Source organism: Anomalospiza imberbis, chromosome 4, assembly GCF_031753505.1.
Source record: "Anomalospiza imberbis isolate Cuckoo-Finch-1a 21T00152 chromosome 4, ASM3175350v1, whole genome shotgun sequence".
Classification (NCBI taxonomy): domain Eukaryota; kingdom Metazoa; phylum Chordata; class Aves; order Passeriformes; family Viduidae; genus Anomalospiza; species Anomalospiza imberbis.
Genome location: NC_089684.1, coordinates 59,088,564 through 59,109,117, shown reverse-complemented (window position 1 = coordinate 59,109,117; position 20,554 = coordinate 59,088,564).

Here is a 20,554-nt window from a genome sequence, read left to right as displayed (position 1 = left end):
GACCAAGGTAAAAGCATTTATCTGCAGCATACCAAGCAGCCAGAAGCAAGCTTTTACTTATTTATGTTACAATTTGGTCCCATATTCTGTGTAAAAATCATACAAGTTTTCTCCTTTTGATTATCAAAAACTTTTGTATTATCTGTGTTGCAAAACGGTTTTGTAAGCCCGGGACAGGTTAATCGTGTCACCTTTATGGAACCTCTTAGTTAATGAGAAAATTTTAAATTAAGACATGCAATAATTCCCACAACTTTTATTGTCCATGTTTAAAAAAAGTAAGTGTCCACCAGTAAGTAAGTGTAAAGAGAATTAATAAGATATTTCAAGCAGCAAATGTCATAAAAACACTGCCAGACTAAATTTTCAAGGGTAGGCCATTATATTGGTCTCTTGCATCCTTTTATATGTAATTTTAATTTGAAAACAATCTCAGCAGGTAGATAAAATTAAGTGGGAAATGAAGCAAACCAGAACTGCAGTTCTTTTACTGAAGAAACTCAGGAAGAGGTGATGCTATGTATTTTTTTTTTTTTTGCCAACTTCACATGCATCCACTTGCCTTCCAAACAAGAGCATTTCCAGCTACCTGCCATGGGCAAACAGCTTATTAGCACAATATTACTCCTTCAACCTTAAAGGCAGATGGAATCAATATTTCTAGGATATTTTTGGTGAATTTGTCAGCAGTTTGGTAGTTGATATGAACACTCTTTGATTGGAAAGAATGCAGAAATGGATGATAGGGGCTTGTTTATAGTCCTCACTGTACCAGTACAGTGCTGGTGCTTCATTTGGTGCTACAGAGAGAGTCAATCCTCTATGAAACAAGACACTTTTATAACCAGGTATATGATAGTAAGAATGACTGAAGAAACTGCTCTGAGAGGCCAGTGCTGAATTCCTAGGTACTCTAAATACAGGCAGTTCTATCAGCACACTCAGAATCAGCACCAAAATCAAAAAATAAAAACCACATATGTATTTAATGCCCAAAAGCTGGTACTCAAAACGGTATTGTGCAGTCTAGTATTGTGCCTGATTTTACTGATAGCCCAACAGATTTCTGGTTTTCTTCATGAAGTGTTTTATTTTTGAAAGGAAACCTGGACAGACACTTTAGATGTCAATTTACTTACACAGTTCAAGTTTTTAAGGTCCGCTAAGGCACTAATCATGAAATAGTGAATGACATCCATACAAGTAAACAATAATTGTTCCCAATGGAAACAAACCTCTATTTGTATAGCAATTGATGATTCTTCTAAATATAGCCAATTCAGGGGCAAACCCCAGGGTTTTCTTTTTCACCATTCAGAATCAAATACTGATATATGAAATTTTAGTTTCAAATATGTTTGCAGGGTTTAAAGGTGTACATTTCAGAAAGGCTATGTCATTGCATAATAATAAAAAAATGTTCAAGTCGGGACACTTTGGCACGCAACCTTAAATAAAAAATTAATCCAGGCACTGTTACGTGAAAATCTGGGTTTATAAATTTGAATGATCCCCTGGCAAAAATCTAAGAAATAATTCAATATATTTATGAAATATTCGCAATAGAGCAGTCTTTGATGGTTTGTGTATTCTGATCTCTTTGAATTTGAATATGATAATCTTTCATTTTAAGTCTTGTTTATGAAATGGAACAAAATTATTCTAAGATGCATGCCAGACTCTCTTCCCATAGGACTTTTGTGAGTAGGTTTTCTGCAGAAACATGGTAATTATGCTGTATTTACTATTTTTACTGTTTATGATGCTATTTGTGGGTGGGTGTGAGCGGAATAGCTTCATGTGATAATGACTGTATTTTTTATATATGCAGCTTGTTGCAGTAGCAAGGCATCTCCCTGTTATAAAAGGATATTAAAGTTATTATCTGCCAGCCAACATTAAATTCCCATAACTCCCAGCTGCTGAATTTGTTAAATAAGTTGATACCCCTCTAGGTCCCTGGTGAGGGCATATGCTGCACCATGATACACTGCTTATCTCCAGGCATAGCTGTGCAAATAAAGGCTTTGTGAAGGATTTACTTCTCTGACTGGGAGAACATTGAATACAAGTTATTTTTTGTTACATATTAAAGAACTTGTTATTGTTGAACACAGAGAAAAAATGGAAAAAAAAAAGACTGTGTCTGGGTTCTTGTATGGTCCACAGTCTTACTGGGGTAATGAGATTATTTTAATTTGCTGGCCAAAATAAACTTTTTTCTTCTGAAATCAACAACAACAGTGACAACAGCAAGTCACTTTAAATAAATGCACATGTCCTTTTTTGGGGGCTTCTTTTTATCCCCTGGTCACAGCGTTAGGACCTTTCTGCCAAATTTGCCTGCTGCAGGTGAAACCCCAGGAAAACCAGGCTGTTCCCTGTTCCAGGCTGAACACAGAAGAGAAGCCATTCATTGGGACCTCAGGCTTCTGCTCTACTTCCCTGAGGCCCTACTCCACTATGTGCCTCTCCGCTTTTGCCCTGAATCATGAGTTTTCTCATTTCATTGAACTTCAATGACTCTGATATTCCTTCTGTCAAATGATCCCCCGTTACATGACCGCTTTCTGTTAAGTCCCAGGATAAGTAAAAAGGAAGCAAAATAGAACCATGCTGTCTTGAAGACTACACTGATACTATTGGTAAATTAAATATTCTGTTCTATGTATTTATGCTATGCCTCTTAATTAAAATGGTAATATATCTTTTCCTGGGAAGTCTACAAACTGTGCAATTTCCCTCCCAAATCTGAGGTTAAATTAAATTGAAAGCAGAAAACAGATGAACAGCTGTCAGTAATAATAGGTTTGTAAGTGTTTTAGTAGACACATCAACAGTTTTTGCTATACAGATAGGGAAATGAGACATATGGCAATTGTGAAGAGCAATAATAACATTTTTTTGAACATGCTAATAATTCATACATATAATCACTTTAAAGCTTGCCTTGTTTGAAATTCTTTATCTTCAAGTTGTTTTCTACAATTACATCCTAGCAATGATGCAATATATTACCATACGAAGTGTGACTACTATTGTATCTCTTAAATGTCTATCAGAGGCAATGTGTTAATGATATAAATTACCTCAGGGTTGAAAGCATATTTTGCAATGACTCTGTCTAGCTGTCAAAATTTTTATTGCTACACATAATAAATGATGGAGTTATATTTGCAGGACTATGGCACTTATGAAGCCTTTGCAGTCTCTTCAATAATTTTTCTGCATCAAATATTCATTTTATTGTCAGTTCTTACCTCATTTTCTGCCACTACTATTAAATCTAACCATGTTAGATCTTCAGTCCTCCCTTACATTGCATATTTCTGTACATCTGACTAAAAATATGGCAGGAAAGTGATTCAGATTCATGTGTACTTACAAGTATTCTCGCTAGACTGCACATTTTTTCTTGTCATTATCTCTGTAATGTTTCCTTTTTGTGGCTGCCAGATAAAAGCTTGATCCCAGTTCAGAAAAGATGGCTGAAAGAGAGAAAAGATGGGTGAAAGAGCGATGGGCTAAGTTGCCTGCACATGAATTGTCATCAGATTTGACTCTGGGAAAACTAGATTGATTGTAAGCAGAAAGCAATTGTGCCCTCGACAGTGTGACACACTGACTTAAGACATTATCATATTAGCCAAGCTGAATAATTTATAATATTATATGCAGTGTCATATATTTGCAGATTTTTATCCCCTTTTAAGAGCCATTTTCCTCAGTGTGATCACAAAAAGAATGAAAAAGAAAATATTCTTCTTTGTAAATACATACATGTATGTTTATCTTTTTTTTCAAAGAGATAAACCTAGTATAAAGTGAATTTACATTATTTCAATTATAATCTGTACTAATGACAAATTGTAGCAGTGATAAGTATCAGTCAGAACTGGTTGCATGCATGTTAGGCAGAGGTCCCTGAAACAGAAGAATTTCCTGCTGGATTGGGCACTGATCCAAATACAAAATCCCTTTCCCTTACAAAGATTTTTTAAGTATCCTGAAGACTAAGGAGTTGGTGCCTGTGTGTCAAGAAAGCATGTTCATTAATTTTATATCAACATTTGATATATATGTGCCCATGCAGAGGTGGTCTTATGTGATGGAAAAGCCCTGTTGGTTTGGTAAATACTATCAAATGCTTTAACAAATTCCTTTGGCAAAAAACTCTAAAACCAGTTGTATTTTGTACTGTGAGCCTATGAGTGGAATAAAAGACGAGTTATGTAGGGTACCAGTTCTCTTACTACTCTACATTTACAGAGCTCTGCTTCAACAGAACACTCCACCTTACTATGGAAAACTGCATTTGAAGGTAGGTAGGGAAAATAGCACTATATTTTATTCAAGAAAATTTTAGGAAAAGGTAAAGTGAGGAAAGAAAATATTTTTTCCATGTTAATTTATATGGTTTCTATGTGATATTAAAGCTAGTATGAGAGGAAAAAAAAACCCAACCAATGAAAACTATTTCTTAAATAAAATTCAGTCTGAAAGACAACTGAAGCATGTAAAAAACACAGTATTACCAAAAATAAAATGAAGGAGCATTGCTGGTGATCTGACAATTTTACATACATCTAGTACCTTTAACATTTTGGAAATATTTTCAAAATTAACTTCCTGTAAAATGTTTACAGGTAGGAGAACATAAAAGTAACTCAACAGATCACAAAGTCATTATTAAAAAAGGTTATAAAATCCTATATTTTGATGCATTAGTGGTTTTCACAAGTTCTTTTGTAAGTGCCTCACAGAATAATAAGAGACAATTGTCCAGAACAGTAGGAGGCAAGAAGCTGTGTTCCCTTGGTAGGAAAACAAGGTAAAAAGCCCACATTTTTTCATTGTCAAAAAAGGATCACAGTTTAAAACATATTTTAAAAGCAGGTAATATTTTATTTAACTGAATCCAGAGACATTTGAGATATAACATATTTATGTTTATTGTAACAACGCAGACTAATTGAGATTCCGTTTATCTGTGAAAGTTTCTATATAAAAATATTAACGGAAAATCATGGTCATCATGGTTTCTGACAAGTGGAAAGAAATGGCCTGGTTACACCTTCATTTAAAGAAGGAAAGAATAAAATCTACAAATATGTCTACATCAGAAATTAAGCCATTTCTACCACCAGTTAAAAAAAAATTCTATTGAGTGTTAAAAAGGAATTAGATCAGTTCCTGAATATTGGCCATACTCAGTGAAAGTCGAGGGGAATCAATATCTTCAGAAAGTTATCTTTTTCTAATAGGCAGTGTAATAATTCTTTGCTAATTAGAAGGCCTATAGCTGATTTTGTTATTTTCACTCTGACAGTACACATAATTAAGTGTCCCCACCGAGATTCTCCCAAAGCAGACACTGCTTGCCTGCTCCCCCCTTCCCAGCTTCCTTCCCCATCCAGCAGGATGAAGTTGAGAACTGTAGGCACAAAAGGTGGAAATCATAGGTTGAGATAAGAACAATTTACTGAAAACAGCGATGATATAAGAAAAAGAACTGTAACAGCAGCAATATTAGTAACAAAAGGTATAAGATAAAGAAAAAATTTACAAGGAAAGCCCATGACAAATACCAACTGGTCTCTTCTTTCTTCCCAGCCATGCTTTCTCCCATCAGAAGGGGGTCTCTTCCTCTCCAAGGTATGAGCATCCCTTTCCCAGTGCCCAACAATGAGGTGGGGGGGTATGGAATAACCTAATGCCCACGCCCATGGTCCCAGCCTCTGTCCCCTCATGGCTACTGCAAAAAATTAACTCTGCTCTGGATGAAAGTAGGACAAACCCTGCAGCGGTGCATTCCGGGGGGGGGAACCCCCCGGGGGTGTCCCCGGGGGGCCCCCCAAGGCTGTGAGTTCTCTGGTGGCAGCAGGCAGCAAGGAGACTCCACACGGCTTCTGAGGGTGCTCATTAGATGAGGGTTTATTGGGGGTCCTACCCCCGGGAGGCAGCATGGTTTCTGAGGGACAGGGGGGGAAAGGGAGTGAGGGGGGAAAGGCGAGGGGGAGAGAGGGGCTGAGAGAGCACAGCCAGGAGAGCTGGCGAAGAGAGAGAGAGAACCGTGCCCCCGGCACACTGAACAGGGAGATTCAAAGTGGGCGCAGAAGAGATTGGGCCAATGGGATTACAGACACAGGATACTGCAGGGGAGGATCACAGGCTTGGAATAAACCAGACATTTTCCAGGGGTGAGACAGAGCATGCCGTTTAACTAAAATATAACACCACTAAACCCCAAGTCAACCTTTTTGCTGTTTGGAGGAAAAATAACTAAAAATATGATGCAGAGTATAAAGAGTGTTATCCAGCTATGAAGATCGCATTAGCTGTGCAATTGCAGGAATAGAGAATGAACCTTTTTTGTCCAAAATCTATTCTACATATATATTGTTGAACATACTTTTTCTGAATTCCCATCCCATGTGTATGGATTTTGTCTTGGGTCCCTTAAAATTTTCTACTCCAAATTACTATATTTGTAATTTTTAATCATGCAAACCAGCTATTATTTCATAAATAACTATATCTGTATTTATGATTAATAATCATGGTAATTTGAAATTCAAATATGATCATGTGGTTTCCTTACATTATAATTGTTATATACATCCCAGATAGTGAAGGTGAGAATCTATTCTAGGAAGACAGCAAGGAAAGAAACAAACACAGAAGTGAAGGATAGCATTTACAAAACTGTAGCAGTAACATTTGAATGCTGGTGAAAAGATTTAAGTATCTTTTCTGGGGGAGCACTGGATTAATGACAACTGAATGAAAGACTTGTCCATTTATAATATGAGGTTGGAACAATAATAGCTAATGGAATGGTGGTACGAAGAGTAGGCAGATTCTGTTAGGAGTTAAAACCTATAATCAGCTACACATCTTAACGACTTGGTTAGCAAAGAAAGCAGGTATTGTAGGAATCTTGTAACACAAGCTGTCCCAAGTTCCTAATGTCTGCAGAACTATAGAATTTTTAAGACTGTATGGAGAAAAATGAAGCTATTTTTGTAGCTTCATTGCTTTTCTCATTGTAGCTTTTCTGAGTTTGTAGGACTCAACTCCAGAAAGTAACAAAGTGTAGCTGTGACACTTTAAAGCATTGTGCAGGCAAAAATGGGAAAATTTAGTTTAAATAGCTTAAAAAACATATGCTGGTGATTGAAACTGAAAGGACACTAAAACAAGCATGAGATAATTATTTTTGACTAAGGGTATCAGAGAGCTGCAACAGCATCACAGAGCCTCTGCAGAAGATGTATACATTCACCAGCAACTGTGTAGTTGAATGTCAGACAAGGTTTAATAATATATATAGATCAAGACCAAAATAGTGAAAAATAAGGGGAAATAAATTATTCAACAGTCTGCAAAATGTAACTACTGTCCCTTGAGAACTACCGGAGATCCGTAGATTCATCACTTTGCAAATGACAAAACACGATTTCCAAGCAATTATTTATTAATTGTTTGGAAGGAATATTTTGTCTGTCTCTATTGGATCTGGGTGGCTGTACTTAAGGCCCTCTCAAGTGTGTTGCAGTTTTATTGGCCTTGAGAAACAGATTACTTAATTCCTTCGATAGAGTGAGTATGAACAGGTCAGTAAGCAGCTTGAACAGCTATGGACATATTGTTTAAGTCCCAACATACTTGTACAAACACAAGATTAATGTATAGATATTTTATTCAATCACTTAGAGCAGTCAGTATTTTTTTACATCTGGCTGTAACCTTTAGCTCCATCTTGTCGTTTAGAAAAATCTCTTAAATATGGAGGTCCCAGTGAGGACAACTTTTGAAAGAAAAAATATAACGGTTCTGGAGGAACACAGCTTGTTTTATGACATGCACTTTGATCTCATAGAATCACGGAGTCGTGAAGGTTGGGAAAGATCTTTAATATTACTGAGTTCAACCATTAACCCAGTGCTGCCAAGTCCACCACTAAACCATGTCCCTAAGTGCCACAATTACCTTTCTTTTAAATATCTTCAGAGCTGGTGATTCCACCACTTCCCTAGGCAGTCAGTTTATGTCTTTGACTACAGTTTCAGGAAAGAAAGCTTTACTAATATTTCATCTAAACTTTTCCTGGACCAACTTGAGGCCATTTCCTCTTGTCCTGCTACTTGTTATTTGGGATCATGAACAGTCCAGAATAAAGGCTCACAGAAGAAGGTCAGTGTGAGAATGTATGATCAGACAAGTATTCTGAACCGATGTTTGAGGAGGAATTTAAGATGAAACTATGTATAAAGCATGGAAGTGTTATTTTATCTGGAATGTAGATAATCATATACTTATGTCTTCACTTTCTGAACACATAGGATGAGTAAAATCCAGGAACATCTGGTTCCTGCAATCTGCATATCCTCAGACATCTAAACTATTGATTTTGATGACAGTGTTCACTGTAGGACACTCACTGTTCTGAAGGAGGATTTCTTCAGTGGTGTAGATACAAATCATGCATACCAGGCTGTCATCGTTTTATCTGTTGCGGCATTTGCTCATTACAACCTCGTGCAGTTAAAGTGCCGGCTAGTGCTGCTTTGTGAGGCCGTAGCCGCTACGTTTACAGGCACTCCAGGTTTGTGGAGTGTCCCGGCGTGGGTTAGCAGCTTTGGTAGCGTCACGCTGAGAGGAAGCAAAGGGAAGAGAGAAGGACACTTTGCCTGCAAAACTGAGAACCTTTATTCCCCCATGTGTGGTCTGAGCGAATAGATCTCAGATCGGTGTAAGGCAAAATGGCAACAGACAAAAGACTGCATCAGATTGAGTAGGGAATGGGCGGACAGGGTGGAAACCTGCCTCGTCCTATGGGGTTAAACCGAGGTAGGGTTTCATAACCAATGGTGACATAACAGAGGTGGGTACAGCATTCTGGGACAAATAGGAATGCAAAGGTGAGGTGATTGACACAGAACTTTCATGAAGAAGCAGGGAGTGGTTACAAGGTTGACACCCCAACAGGGAGTGGCAACCCCTGATTGACAGAACCATGTAAGGAGAAACCCTGGGAGGAGTGAGAAGATTGACAGGTGACTGGATTTGTGCAGCAGGAACTCTTGGAGTAAACAACCTGAATCAAACCATTGTGAGGGAAAATAGGGGTACAAGGAACGTGTCTAACGAACACTAATAATATCCCTGACTAAACCAACCCAACCTACAACAGCTGTCTTCAAGAAAATTATCACATGTGCTACCAGATGAAGATTGTTTAGAATGGATGAAATGAATTCATCCTTTTTTCTTTCATCAATTTTGTACTTACTCCTTGCCAGAATCTTTGCTATTTCCCAAGATTTGATCAGAAGTTGATCAGAAGTTTGTCTCACACTAAATTTTTTTGCATCAGGACTGAGATATTTTCCAGGCATATTAATGCACAAGTAAGAGAAAATTCTTACATGAGAATTTATAGGAATTTATTAAAAAATTCTTAAAGGAAAATCAGTTTATTCTGTTTATGATGATGGTCTTGCATGTGACATTCTCACTTTAGTGTCTCTTGGGAGTATGTATTTCCCATTTTTACTATAAGTTATTGAACTTGTCTAGTTTTTTGCATTGTACATAAAGGATGTCTTTTCAGATTATTTTTAGCTGTTTAGAGTCACTAGGGATGTCCTTCACAAAAAAAAAAAGAATGGAATTGTGGCTGCTAAGAACTGCCCTGGACTGCTGATCTTATAAGCCCATGGAGCAATCAGCACAACATAGTGCCTGCTTCTATACTTCCAGCCCAAAGTCCTGATAGTTAGTTCGGAAGCTGAGCATAATCCTATGATCCTAGTATCTCAGAGACTGGTTCTTTCTGCTGAAACATTAGGACTGTCAGGATTAAAAGGAATTCTTTAACTAAGTTCCTGTTGCTGAACAGAAAACAAAGATATGTATATAATATAAATATTTGTCACATACCATGTCGCTCCGTCCATGTCGGCAAGGACAGGCAGCAATTGTGAGGGGTCGGCACAGAAGAAAAGGGGGAGACAGGTCTGAGGTGGAAAATCCAAGGGTCCTTTATTCTTCTGCTGCAGTAACAGGAGTGCTCCTGAATACAGCCTAACACTAAGACCTCCAAGAAGGGACGATCCCAACTTATATACACTAACATGGAACATTCTGGAAACATTCCAACCAATCATAAGGGGCAATGTAACCCATATTAGCATGGTAACTCCCATGATCTCGTTTGAACAAACTTTAACTCTCCCTAATTTGAAACAGTGTCCCCAGACTTAGGGTGTTGCTTTCCATGGCTTCAGGTTGATCTCAGGTATGGCTGGTTTGCTGGCCAGCCCAGGCCATTGGATCTCCACAATATGTAAACTAAGAATTTAGTATTTTCTTTCCCTTTCAAACCAGATTTTTCAGATTAATGTAAACAACATTTTTCACATGGCATAGGTTGCTATCTTTTAGAAATATTTAGAATATTTCTGCTCCTTTAGTTTTTAGAGAAATATGTGTGATCAAATTCTCATTCTGTATTAAGCTTCTTAAAAATAATGGATGATAAACAAATACATTTTAATTAGATTTTATCAGATATCTCTAATTTCAGTCAACTTTATTCTCTAGAATTCTTATTAGACTACCTTTTTTAAATGAAAGTATGTCCCTAAATACAGTGTCAAAGGAATCAAAGAGTAGTTCACAGTTCTGCATTGCTATCCTACATCTTTGGATTGGGTTTCAAATATTTTGTGCATTTTAGTTCAGTTTCCAGTGTTCATCAGGAGATTAAGAGTGAAATATAAATTACTAGAGTGTTCACTAATAATTATGATAAATTATTTTTCTTTCTAGAAAAAGATATGCTGTGGTATTTGAGAAAATTATTGTATAAAACACAAGCTATTTTATAGCAGATATTTGCATAGTGTTTTCATATGTCATTTTTTTCATTGATTATGCAAATAAAACAAATAAAACTAAAAAAAAAAGTCATTGTGTGTTTCTGATTTGACACTGTCTTCCAGTTCCTTAATATATGTATAATATCTCTGAAAACACTTTAATCTGTTCTGTTCAGTTTCTTGATTTATATAAAAATATATATCAACTTGTCCTTCATGCTAGGTGTTCTGATCAGCAAAAATGTATTCATGGGCAATAAACTTCTTTAGTAGAAAGTATTATTCAAGCAGTAATAGAGAAGAAAATAAAATATTTTATTCCTCATCTTTACTCACTCTTCAGCATTTGAGGGTTTATTGATTAAGGTGCTGAACTTACAGTCCTGAGGGAAAATCCCTCTTTTCATCTTCACAGCGTTATCAATTTTTCGATATTGTTTTGGGTAGGACCTAAATCTACTTTAAATTTAAGTAGCCTCTTCTCAAGTAGATTATTTATGTGCCTAAAATTCAGCAGTATAAGGGGCTTCAGGTTTCAGTTGTAACAATCTAAGTATAGCAGGCATGGAAATGGAGAGATAGTTTAACTGCAAATTCTCTAGTACAGAAATTGGATTTTGATCAGAGTAGCTGCACACTCCTTAATGAAAGCAGTGACACTAAGGTCAGATTCACTGACCACTCCGCTACCAACATCACCTTCACAGGCATATGTAAAAATTAGGAGAACAGTAAAGGAAGGTGTGAAAGAACTGAGTACACATTACAAAACCAAATAATCCTGGGAATTTATGTTATGCATTTTCTTTATCATTGTTGGAAAGAAATTTGAAAAGTAATCCAAAAATCTTTTACTTCAAAGTATAACAGTGACCAAGTTTATGATGCAACTACTTTGTGACTGATCCAATATAATCAATATCTCGTGCCTATTAATAATTCACATCTGTGAGTCATTTGACTATTGTTTCATGTAATTAGGGAAAGCACTGCAGCCTCTTAGATGTTCTATCCTCTGCTTTGTTTCATATTCTATCCCAAACAGAGCTATCCCAGGTCTGGCATCTGTGTTTGTATATCTGTCTGTCTGTCTTCAAATAAGTAGACAAAAATCTACATATGTTTGTGTGTGGATGTATACATATTTATTTACATGGAGACATTTACTGGGGAATATAAGGAGCTACTTACCTTTCAATTAACTAAAGGACATCAAAACTGGCTCAGTGTATAGAAAGTTTCTAATTCATGCCATTTCCTAGAAATCTCAAGCCATAATTAGCACAGTGGAAACACCCTTTTCATCTTCTTTTCCACCTATTGTGTGAAGAGATTTTTTCTCACTTTAATGAAAAAATGAAAAAAGAAACTTTTTTTAGATGATTGCCTATAGAGAATATTAAATCCATCTGAAACACATTCCCATGGTCAAAACCTAAAAATATTTACTCCTTATAACTAAGCTACAGAAACCAACATGTGAGCTTTGTTATGAGTCTTGACTAGAAAGTCTTGCTTGATTTTTGGCTGACATCCTTACTGAGAAATGTTGTGGGGAAGCTAAATTTATTGACACAATTGAAAGATTCAAAGACTTTATAGAAATGTTTTCCTTTCAGACTGTTGGACATATAAATCTACAAGTGTAGTAATCACATATATTTTAGAAAATTGTCTGACCTACATTTTTAAAAGTGAGCAGTACTGAAAACTTAATCCCACTTGAATTATGATGATCCCCTTTCTCTTTCTTAGTCCTATTTTACATTCACAGAGTATTATTAATTATTATTATGATTATACACTTTTTCAGCAACAAGAAAATTCTTCCTCTCCTTGTATTTTTCTTTCAGGTTCCATATATCTGCCTTTCATATAAATAGATATAGAACTACAACACATTTGCTTTTGATTGTCACTTCAGTATCCTTTTCACTAGAAAGCTAATCCAGGTTAACCAAGAAACTCTAATTTTGGTTAGCCTGGGCTAACATTAGCATGCCAGTAAATACCGCGTGAACTGTACTTGCATGGTTTTTTTAGCTTTTGGAATTTACTGCTAAAGTTTCTATTATTTCCAGATGACTCGACATGGTGATGAAAAGTATGGGAAAATATGGTTAAATTAATGGGCTTCCTGAAAACTAAATCATTCTGAATCATTGAACGTGGCTTCTGCATTACTGCATTGTTGTTTAAAAGCAAAAAGGCAAATTACAGTGCTAAAATTTCCTTAAAAATATTATCTGATGAACTGATTCCTGCAGAGGTGGAGAAATGTCATATATTCTTTGGCTTGATGCACATACCTTCTCCAGAAGATCTTTATATCTGTGACAAAGTCCCAGGCAGTGAATTTATATTCCCTCTGGTTATGTTACCATTATCATAACACGTGTGCGTAGAGATTCTATCTAGACTGAATGTTGTTCAGCTTTCTTCATTTTAAAGAGTTCAGATATTCTATAGTAGATTAAAGCTCAAAATCAGAATACCATTGGAAAGAGAGGTTTATTTTCTTCACACAGGAAATTAAGACTGGCTGTTATTAATTTTCAGACATTAGGGGGATGCAAGAAAAAGCAGACAGGAACTTGTTAATTATTGGATCTTAGCAGTGTACCCACCCTAAATGGCGTGTAGCCTGTAACAGATTTATCAAAAAATTATTTAAAATACATTTTTCATTATTTGAATACTTGAGGAATATATCTTTCCTAATTGTGATAGCTGAGTGGGTCTTTTCTGTTAGATTTGGCATGCAAATCTGTTTTTAAAAGAAAGGCAAACATATTCCTGTATTTTTTGTTTCCTCATATTTCTGCAGTGCTAAAATTTACTGGCATTCTAGTGCTTTTAAAAGGTGCTTTGAGAAGATTATTGAGATGCTGAAGAAAATGCATGCTGTGCCTACAGGAACATCCTGTCTGTACCTGGATTAACTAGAAAATCCTACATTGCTGCAGGTTTTTCCCACTCTTTCATCTCTACATTGTTCTGTCTTCAAATTTTGTATGGACCCTTGTACCTGTGTGAAATTACCCAGCAAGGGTGTTGTGCTTGGTGCTTGCAGGTACATTGCAGACTCCTAAATGTAAATCCAAATTTTGAGCAAGTACTGAAGGCATCATCTGCTGAAACCTACCAACACCGGCTGCAGGGTGTCTCCTTATCAGCACTCTCCCTCTGCAGAAGGTTTTTACAGAAGGGATGAAATATACTTTAGAGCTGGCAGGAAGGAGCTGTGAGAGAGTGGAGCATATGGTGATCCTGTCATGCATTCCTGCATCTCAGCTGGATTCTCACGTAGGAGAGCAATATGCATTTGCCTCTTAGCTGCTGAAGGTGGCTGCAATAGCTTCTGGGTAGACATAAAATCATAAGATTGGAAGCATGAAATCACAGAACATCCTTCAGCCCATTGATATGTCCAAGGCAGAATTGTGTAGGTCACTGATGACAAACTTGTTCAGACTGAAGACACTGTTAGATGAAATTGGAAAGATACAAACTTCCCAGACAAATTCAATTAGAAATGTTTTTGCTATTCATAACAAAATAAATCTAAATAAATCTAAATCTCTTTTACATTAAGTCCTTTTCTATTTATAATGAACACCAAATACTGTCAAATCTGCTGCTCCCTACAGCAAACCTGAAAATAGTTGCAGTTATTTACTGCTGCTGCCTAGCTGGTGTTTTCCTCTTGCATTAATACCTAGGACTTGTCTTTCAAATGACTCCTTGCACTTAGTCTTGATTGTTGTGAGTTCTAGGAATATCCTCAGCTATACTGGCAGTCTTCCCACCCATGTACAATCCACATATTTAATAAATCTAAACCTCATAACTAATGAGAACCCTAACTCAAGGCAAACCCTAGCAGAATTTCACAATTGCATTCCTTTGTTCTGACACAGAGCTCATCATAACTGCTTTCAGAATTTGATACAACTAGCTTTGTATCTTTCTTCTTATATTTTCATTGAGCCATTCTTTCCTCCTTAAGATTTTACTAGTGCTGAAAATTTGCTGAAGTCAAGCTATGTATCAGCTGGTTTTCTTCTACCCATGTAGTTTGCTAGCCTGTGGGAGAGAGATATTAAATTGATTTGGTATTATTTCTGGTTGATAATATGCCAGCTGTTATTCATTTTTGTGTTTCTGTCTGGGTTTTAAAAATAATTTAAATAGCTCTTCCAGTACTTTTCCAGAGGCTGATGTTAAGCTGGTTAGTCTGTTATTTTCTGCCTTCATCTTTTCACATTTCCATTTCTTCAAACTATGTTTGCCTGTCTTGTCCATTCTAATTTCTGAGAGATAATAACTAATGATACCATGATTTCATCAGCCAGCTTTTTAATTGCACTACAGTGAAGGCCAGATGCTTCAACTATTTGAGAATATTCAGATATTGTCTGACCTGTTCCTTCCTTATTAGAGAAAGATGTCTTACCCTCTGATAATTGCATTAATTATGACTGTCCTATGACATTTTCAGGAATAACTTGCAAGAAAAGTAATAACTCCTCACTTTTCCTGAATCAGCCTTCAATAACACTACACTATACCAAGTAGTCAACAAGTATTCAACCTGTCTTTCCTATTCTGGAAGGATTTATTGATATAATTTATCTTCCTAGTTAAAGGTTTTCAGTTTTGTGTTGTATCTTCTTTCTTTCTCCATATGCACTTTTTCTGCTTTTTGTATTTGACCTTAGTAGCCAGACCACTTTCCTTTAATGTTTGAAATTCACAAAAAGCCCATGCTTTCATCAATCCCATCTCTTACTGCACCTTTAATTTTTTTTTCTGTTGTAGTATATTTCACACCAGTGACCTTAATATTATTTCTTTATGGAACTGACAGTTCACTTTAATTTCTTTTTACTCTCCTAGGGCTCCTTGTTTACCAGTTCTATGAACTTAGAGAAACCCACTTTCTATAAATGCCTCATTTTTGTTTTGTTATAGTCCCTCATTTTTTTTCCTAAGGATCATGAACTCCATAATTTCATTCTCTCTCTGGATATTTTCTATTTAGATGTTATTAACCATTTTCTGCACTTTCTGTCCATTGATGTCTCTTATTCTTATATTTAGAAGTCATTAAAATGCATATAAGTTAACCAAGACTTGGCCCCTTTGCTATCTTCCTTTTCAGAGAGTGAGGGTTTATATTGAGTCTGACTGAGTTAATTCTCCCACAGCAGCCCTCACAGTGCTTTGCTTTGCAATAGTATTGGGTTTGTGTGGCTGGATTTTGGTAGGAGAGGAGTTAAAGGGGTGGCTTTCTGTGGGAAACTGTCGTAAGCTTTCCCCATGTCCAGCAGAGGCAACGCCACCTGGTTCCAAGACAAACTGGCTGGTGGCCAGTCAGGAATGATAGTAATGACTCTGTGGCGACATATTTAAGAAGGAAAAAAAAGTTATTGTAAAAATTTAATTGAAGACAGAGAAAAGCAGAGTGAGAATACGTGAAAGGAACAACTCTGCAGATGCCAAGGTAAGTGCAGAAGGAGGGGGATGAAGTGGTCCAGGCACCAGATCTGAAATTCCCCTGCAGTCCATGGTGAAGACCATAGAGAAGCAGCTGTGTCTCTGTAGCTCATGAAGATCCACAAGGATGCAGAATCCACCTGCAGCGCATGGAGAACACCTGCACTGGAGCAGGTGGATGCCTGAAAGCAGGTTTTGGAGTTGTGGGAAGCCTGCTCTAGAACAAGCTCCTGGCTGGACTTGTGGGCCCATGAAAGGAGCACCCTCCCCTGGAGATTTCCTGGTAGGACTTGTGACCCTGTTGGGGGACCCACATTGGAGTAGGCTGTGCTTGAGGGATTCTACCCCATGGAAGAGTGAAGCAGAAGCTTGCAGAGATCTGTTGCTCATGAGATGGATTCGCACTGGAAGAGTTGATGGAGGACTGTGTCCCGTGGTAGGGATCTCTTGCTGGAGCAGGAGAAGGGCTCCTCTCCCTGAGCAGTGAGAGAAACAATGTGTAATGAACTGACCATTATTGCCAGTCCTTGACTCCCTGTGCCACTGGGGGAGGAGGAAGAGCTCAGGAAGAAGGGAGAGGTAGGAGGAAGATGTTTTACCTGCTCTGATTTTATTAGTAATATATTCAATTAATATCTCCAAGTTGAGTCTGTTCTGGCCTTGATATTTGCTGAGTGATCTTTTCTGGTCTTTGTCTCAAGTCATGAACTTTTCATTATATTTTCTTTCCTCTGTCCGCTTGTGGAGGGGAGTGACAGAGTACCTTTGGTGGGTGCTTGGCATCCAGACAGGGTCAATGCACTGCAATGGGCTATACAAATTCACATTTATTTGTAAACCTGGTGGTTTGAATGGCTTCTCTTTTTGCTCACAAAATCCATCATTCTCTTCTTCTGGCGGTATATAGTGGATGATTCCATTATAGCAATACCTTACTTTCACCTTTGCCATTGCCCATGATTTTTTTTGCACTTAAGAGACAAAATGTTCTTAAGATATAACATATATTGCCACCACTACCCCTTCCTTTTTTCCTCTTTGTCTTTGCAGGACAAGTTCCTCCCTCATATAATATTTCAGTTGTCTTGTTATATCAGATCTCAGCTCTCTCAGCCTAAATCCTCAGGCTCCATTTTGCTCTGCTTTACCTGTCTGCTCATGGCAGATTTGAACAACCAGGTTCAGTGGCCAGTTTAAGGGACAGAAGAAACAGCACAAAAAAAAATCTGTACTGTGAGTACCTCATATTTAATTTCTTCGTCCCTGCTAATAACTGGCTTAGTTGCTAGGCACAAAACCCAGCTGCTGTAATATAATTTCTCTTTTAACAGAAGTCTCATACTTTATATGATTAGTCTCTTTTAGAAGCTGTCTGCTGCACATTTCCAAGCCTTCACCTGCTCACAGTGAGTTAATCTGCTCCTCAGCAATCCTTACATTGCCTAGTCTTGCACTCACATGATTCATTGGCATGACTTGAGCTGCTGACTTTACCACTGACCTTGCATGGTTGAACACGTACTTTAATTATTGCTAATGTTGTGGTCTTTTTGGAGAAGAGTGTTAATCACAACCTTAAACAAAGGGTCATATGTAAAATAGCCCTATATCTTAGATTTTGGTCTTTATATCATATATGTCTGTGTCAATGGCTCCAGGCTAGCTCTTTGCACCATGTGACATGAATCTCTTGCTTTTTCTTGCCTACTAGTACATATATTTCTTGTAAATGTTTTTTCTCTCCTTTAGTCATATCTAATCCTCTCTGGTGGTGATGATGCTGTGTTTTTCCAGTCAGTTGTTTTCCTACGACCCTCAGTTGCAGGAAATTACACATGTGCACCCTCCACCCTCCAGAACAGCCAGTCTAAAAGAACCCAAAACCCCAACCAAACCCAACAAAAAACATTAAACAAGTCTAAGGTTTGGTGGACTCAATATATTTTACGGCATTCCTTGTCAGAACAATTCACTTCTCTGACTGTCTTGGCCATCAGGATATAGAAGTTGTTTATTAAGTAAAATAAATATATAAGAAAATCAAGGAAAGTTCTCCCCTGGGCAAATTTGTAAAAGTGAATTAACATATGAGAGATATCACCTTCATGTGATGTGATCTCACCACTGTCATCAAGAAGCCCTGTCAATAATGAATTTTACAACCTTATTACACCTTTATATCCTAATTTAAAACCAAACTAAGAAATTGAAATATATTAGGCTGCATTGCAAATGCATGGGTTTTAGTAGTGTAGCCATAAACTGCTCCAACCCCTATGGGGCTTTTTTCCATCATGCAGTATAGATTTTCTGAGCACATGCTGCTTGGTAGTATCCTCTTCAGTTTTTCCAGTGGTTTAGAGTGGACATACTTTCCTCAGATCACACAGGCACTTCAGCATGAGTGATGCAGGACTCCACTCTATACCAGAAACTGGTTTATTAGAGGATTTAGCCTGGGCAGAAAAGACCTTTGCTAGTTCCCCTTTGGGAAAATGAAAGTAAGAAAGCTAAAAAGTCTTATGCCTTGCTTTTTTTGCTCAAATTATCCATTGGTAGGCTGTACTGAAACTTGAGATATTTCATACACATATAGATAGTGTACTTGTAGAGAAACGTGACCTCACAGCCTGAGCAATTTGGAGGACAGCCTGAGTGCATACAAATCTGAGTTTGCATGCTGAAGTTTTATTTTGTGGGAGTGCAGGTGTGACTAGGGAGTGAAGAAAAGAGGGACACAAGAGAAGGTTTATCCTAGGAATAACTTTGAGCACGTTAAATGTGTCATCATTACTGTGTGGGTGAAGGAGAGTTTTGAGTGATTTGTTTATTGGTGTTGTGCCAGCCTCACTTCTTATCTTCACAAAATCTACAATAGGGCTTTTACTGGAGGGCATAGCGGGAGTAAAGTAGGCGACAAAAGGAACAATGTGTTCTAACTACTCTGGGTTTAGCCTCTGCATTTTTCTTTCAGTGTCTCCTTTTGCATCTGTTTGATAGTCCATGAATGTAAGGTGGTTAAAGGTGGAGATGATGGCACTAGAGGGTACCCATATTTCACACAAAAACTGGGGGTGACCAACCACTAGCTTACTTGTAACTGGCTTTAATGAGTCTCCATCATGGATCCCACAAACATTTTATGATTCAAGATTTTATGAACACAGTTCTGATTTTTTTTTTAGTTGATTGATTTCTTTATGACAAATATATTTAATCAAAAAGATTCTGCTTAATTCCAAGGAGAACTGTTACTATTCCATTTACTCATGGGAACAAATTGCTACAGGCTGTATATAGTAAGAGAACAATGGGAGACCTACTGGTATTGCACATCAAATGGTCTGAGCATGTTTTTTATAATCAAAATTTTGAATACTCTCAGACACATCTACCACTCCAATGTATATATTAAATGGTTCTATTTTAAACTCCCCAGAAGTCAATAATATCACTAATTAATAATATAGCATAAGGATATGTGTAATAGAGACAGGTGAAACTATCATTAGATTTTGATAATAGAACTGTCCCCTTCCTTCTAAGCTTGAGTTTCTGCCATAATATTTAAGTTTCTTATGAAATTGTTATTGAATTATTTTGAAATAAATTTTTAAGTCATCTGAGAACAAATTGTATAAAAGAGACTATATAAATATATAGATGAGACTGTATTGCTTTTTATTCATTTTCTCCATTAGGTCAAAAGCCTCTACTGAACATCTACTCAAGCCTTTACTTATGGCTCAAAATTAGACATATGTCTGCTACTTTAAGTCATAGAATATTTACTCCTAATTTACATTGAGATCATATGCAAGTGACAAATCCTAATGATTTATATGAAATCATTCCTCCTACAGTTTAAATAAATAAAAAAAAATTGGGGGTGTATTTGGTTTTTCAATTCCTAATGATATCCAGTAACATCTACTGTCACCTGAAACTTAAGAGAGACCCAGAAAGAAATGTATCTGTTCTATATGCTAAAATACTGTTTCTTAAGGGATTGTAGATGATTACATGTAGATGTTAAAACACGTGAATACTGGTTAACCAACATTAACGCTTTCAGAAAAGAATAAACTATTTCATTATAGAATGTAGAAAGTGGAACAAGGGGCAGTGATATCTAGTTCCTGTTTCTCAAACATGATTTTGCAAGCAAG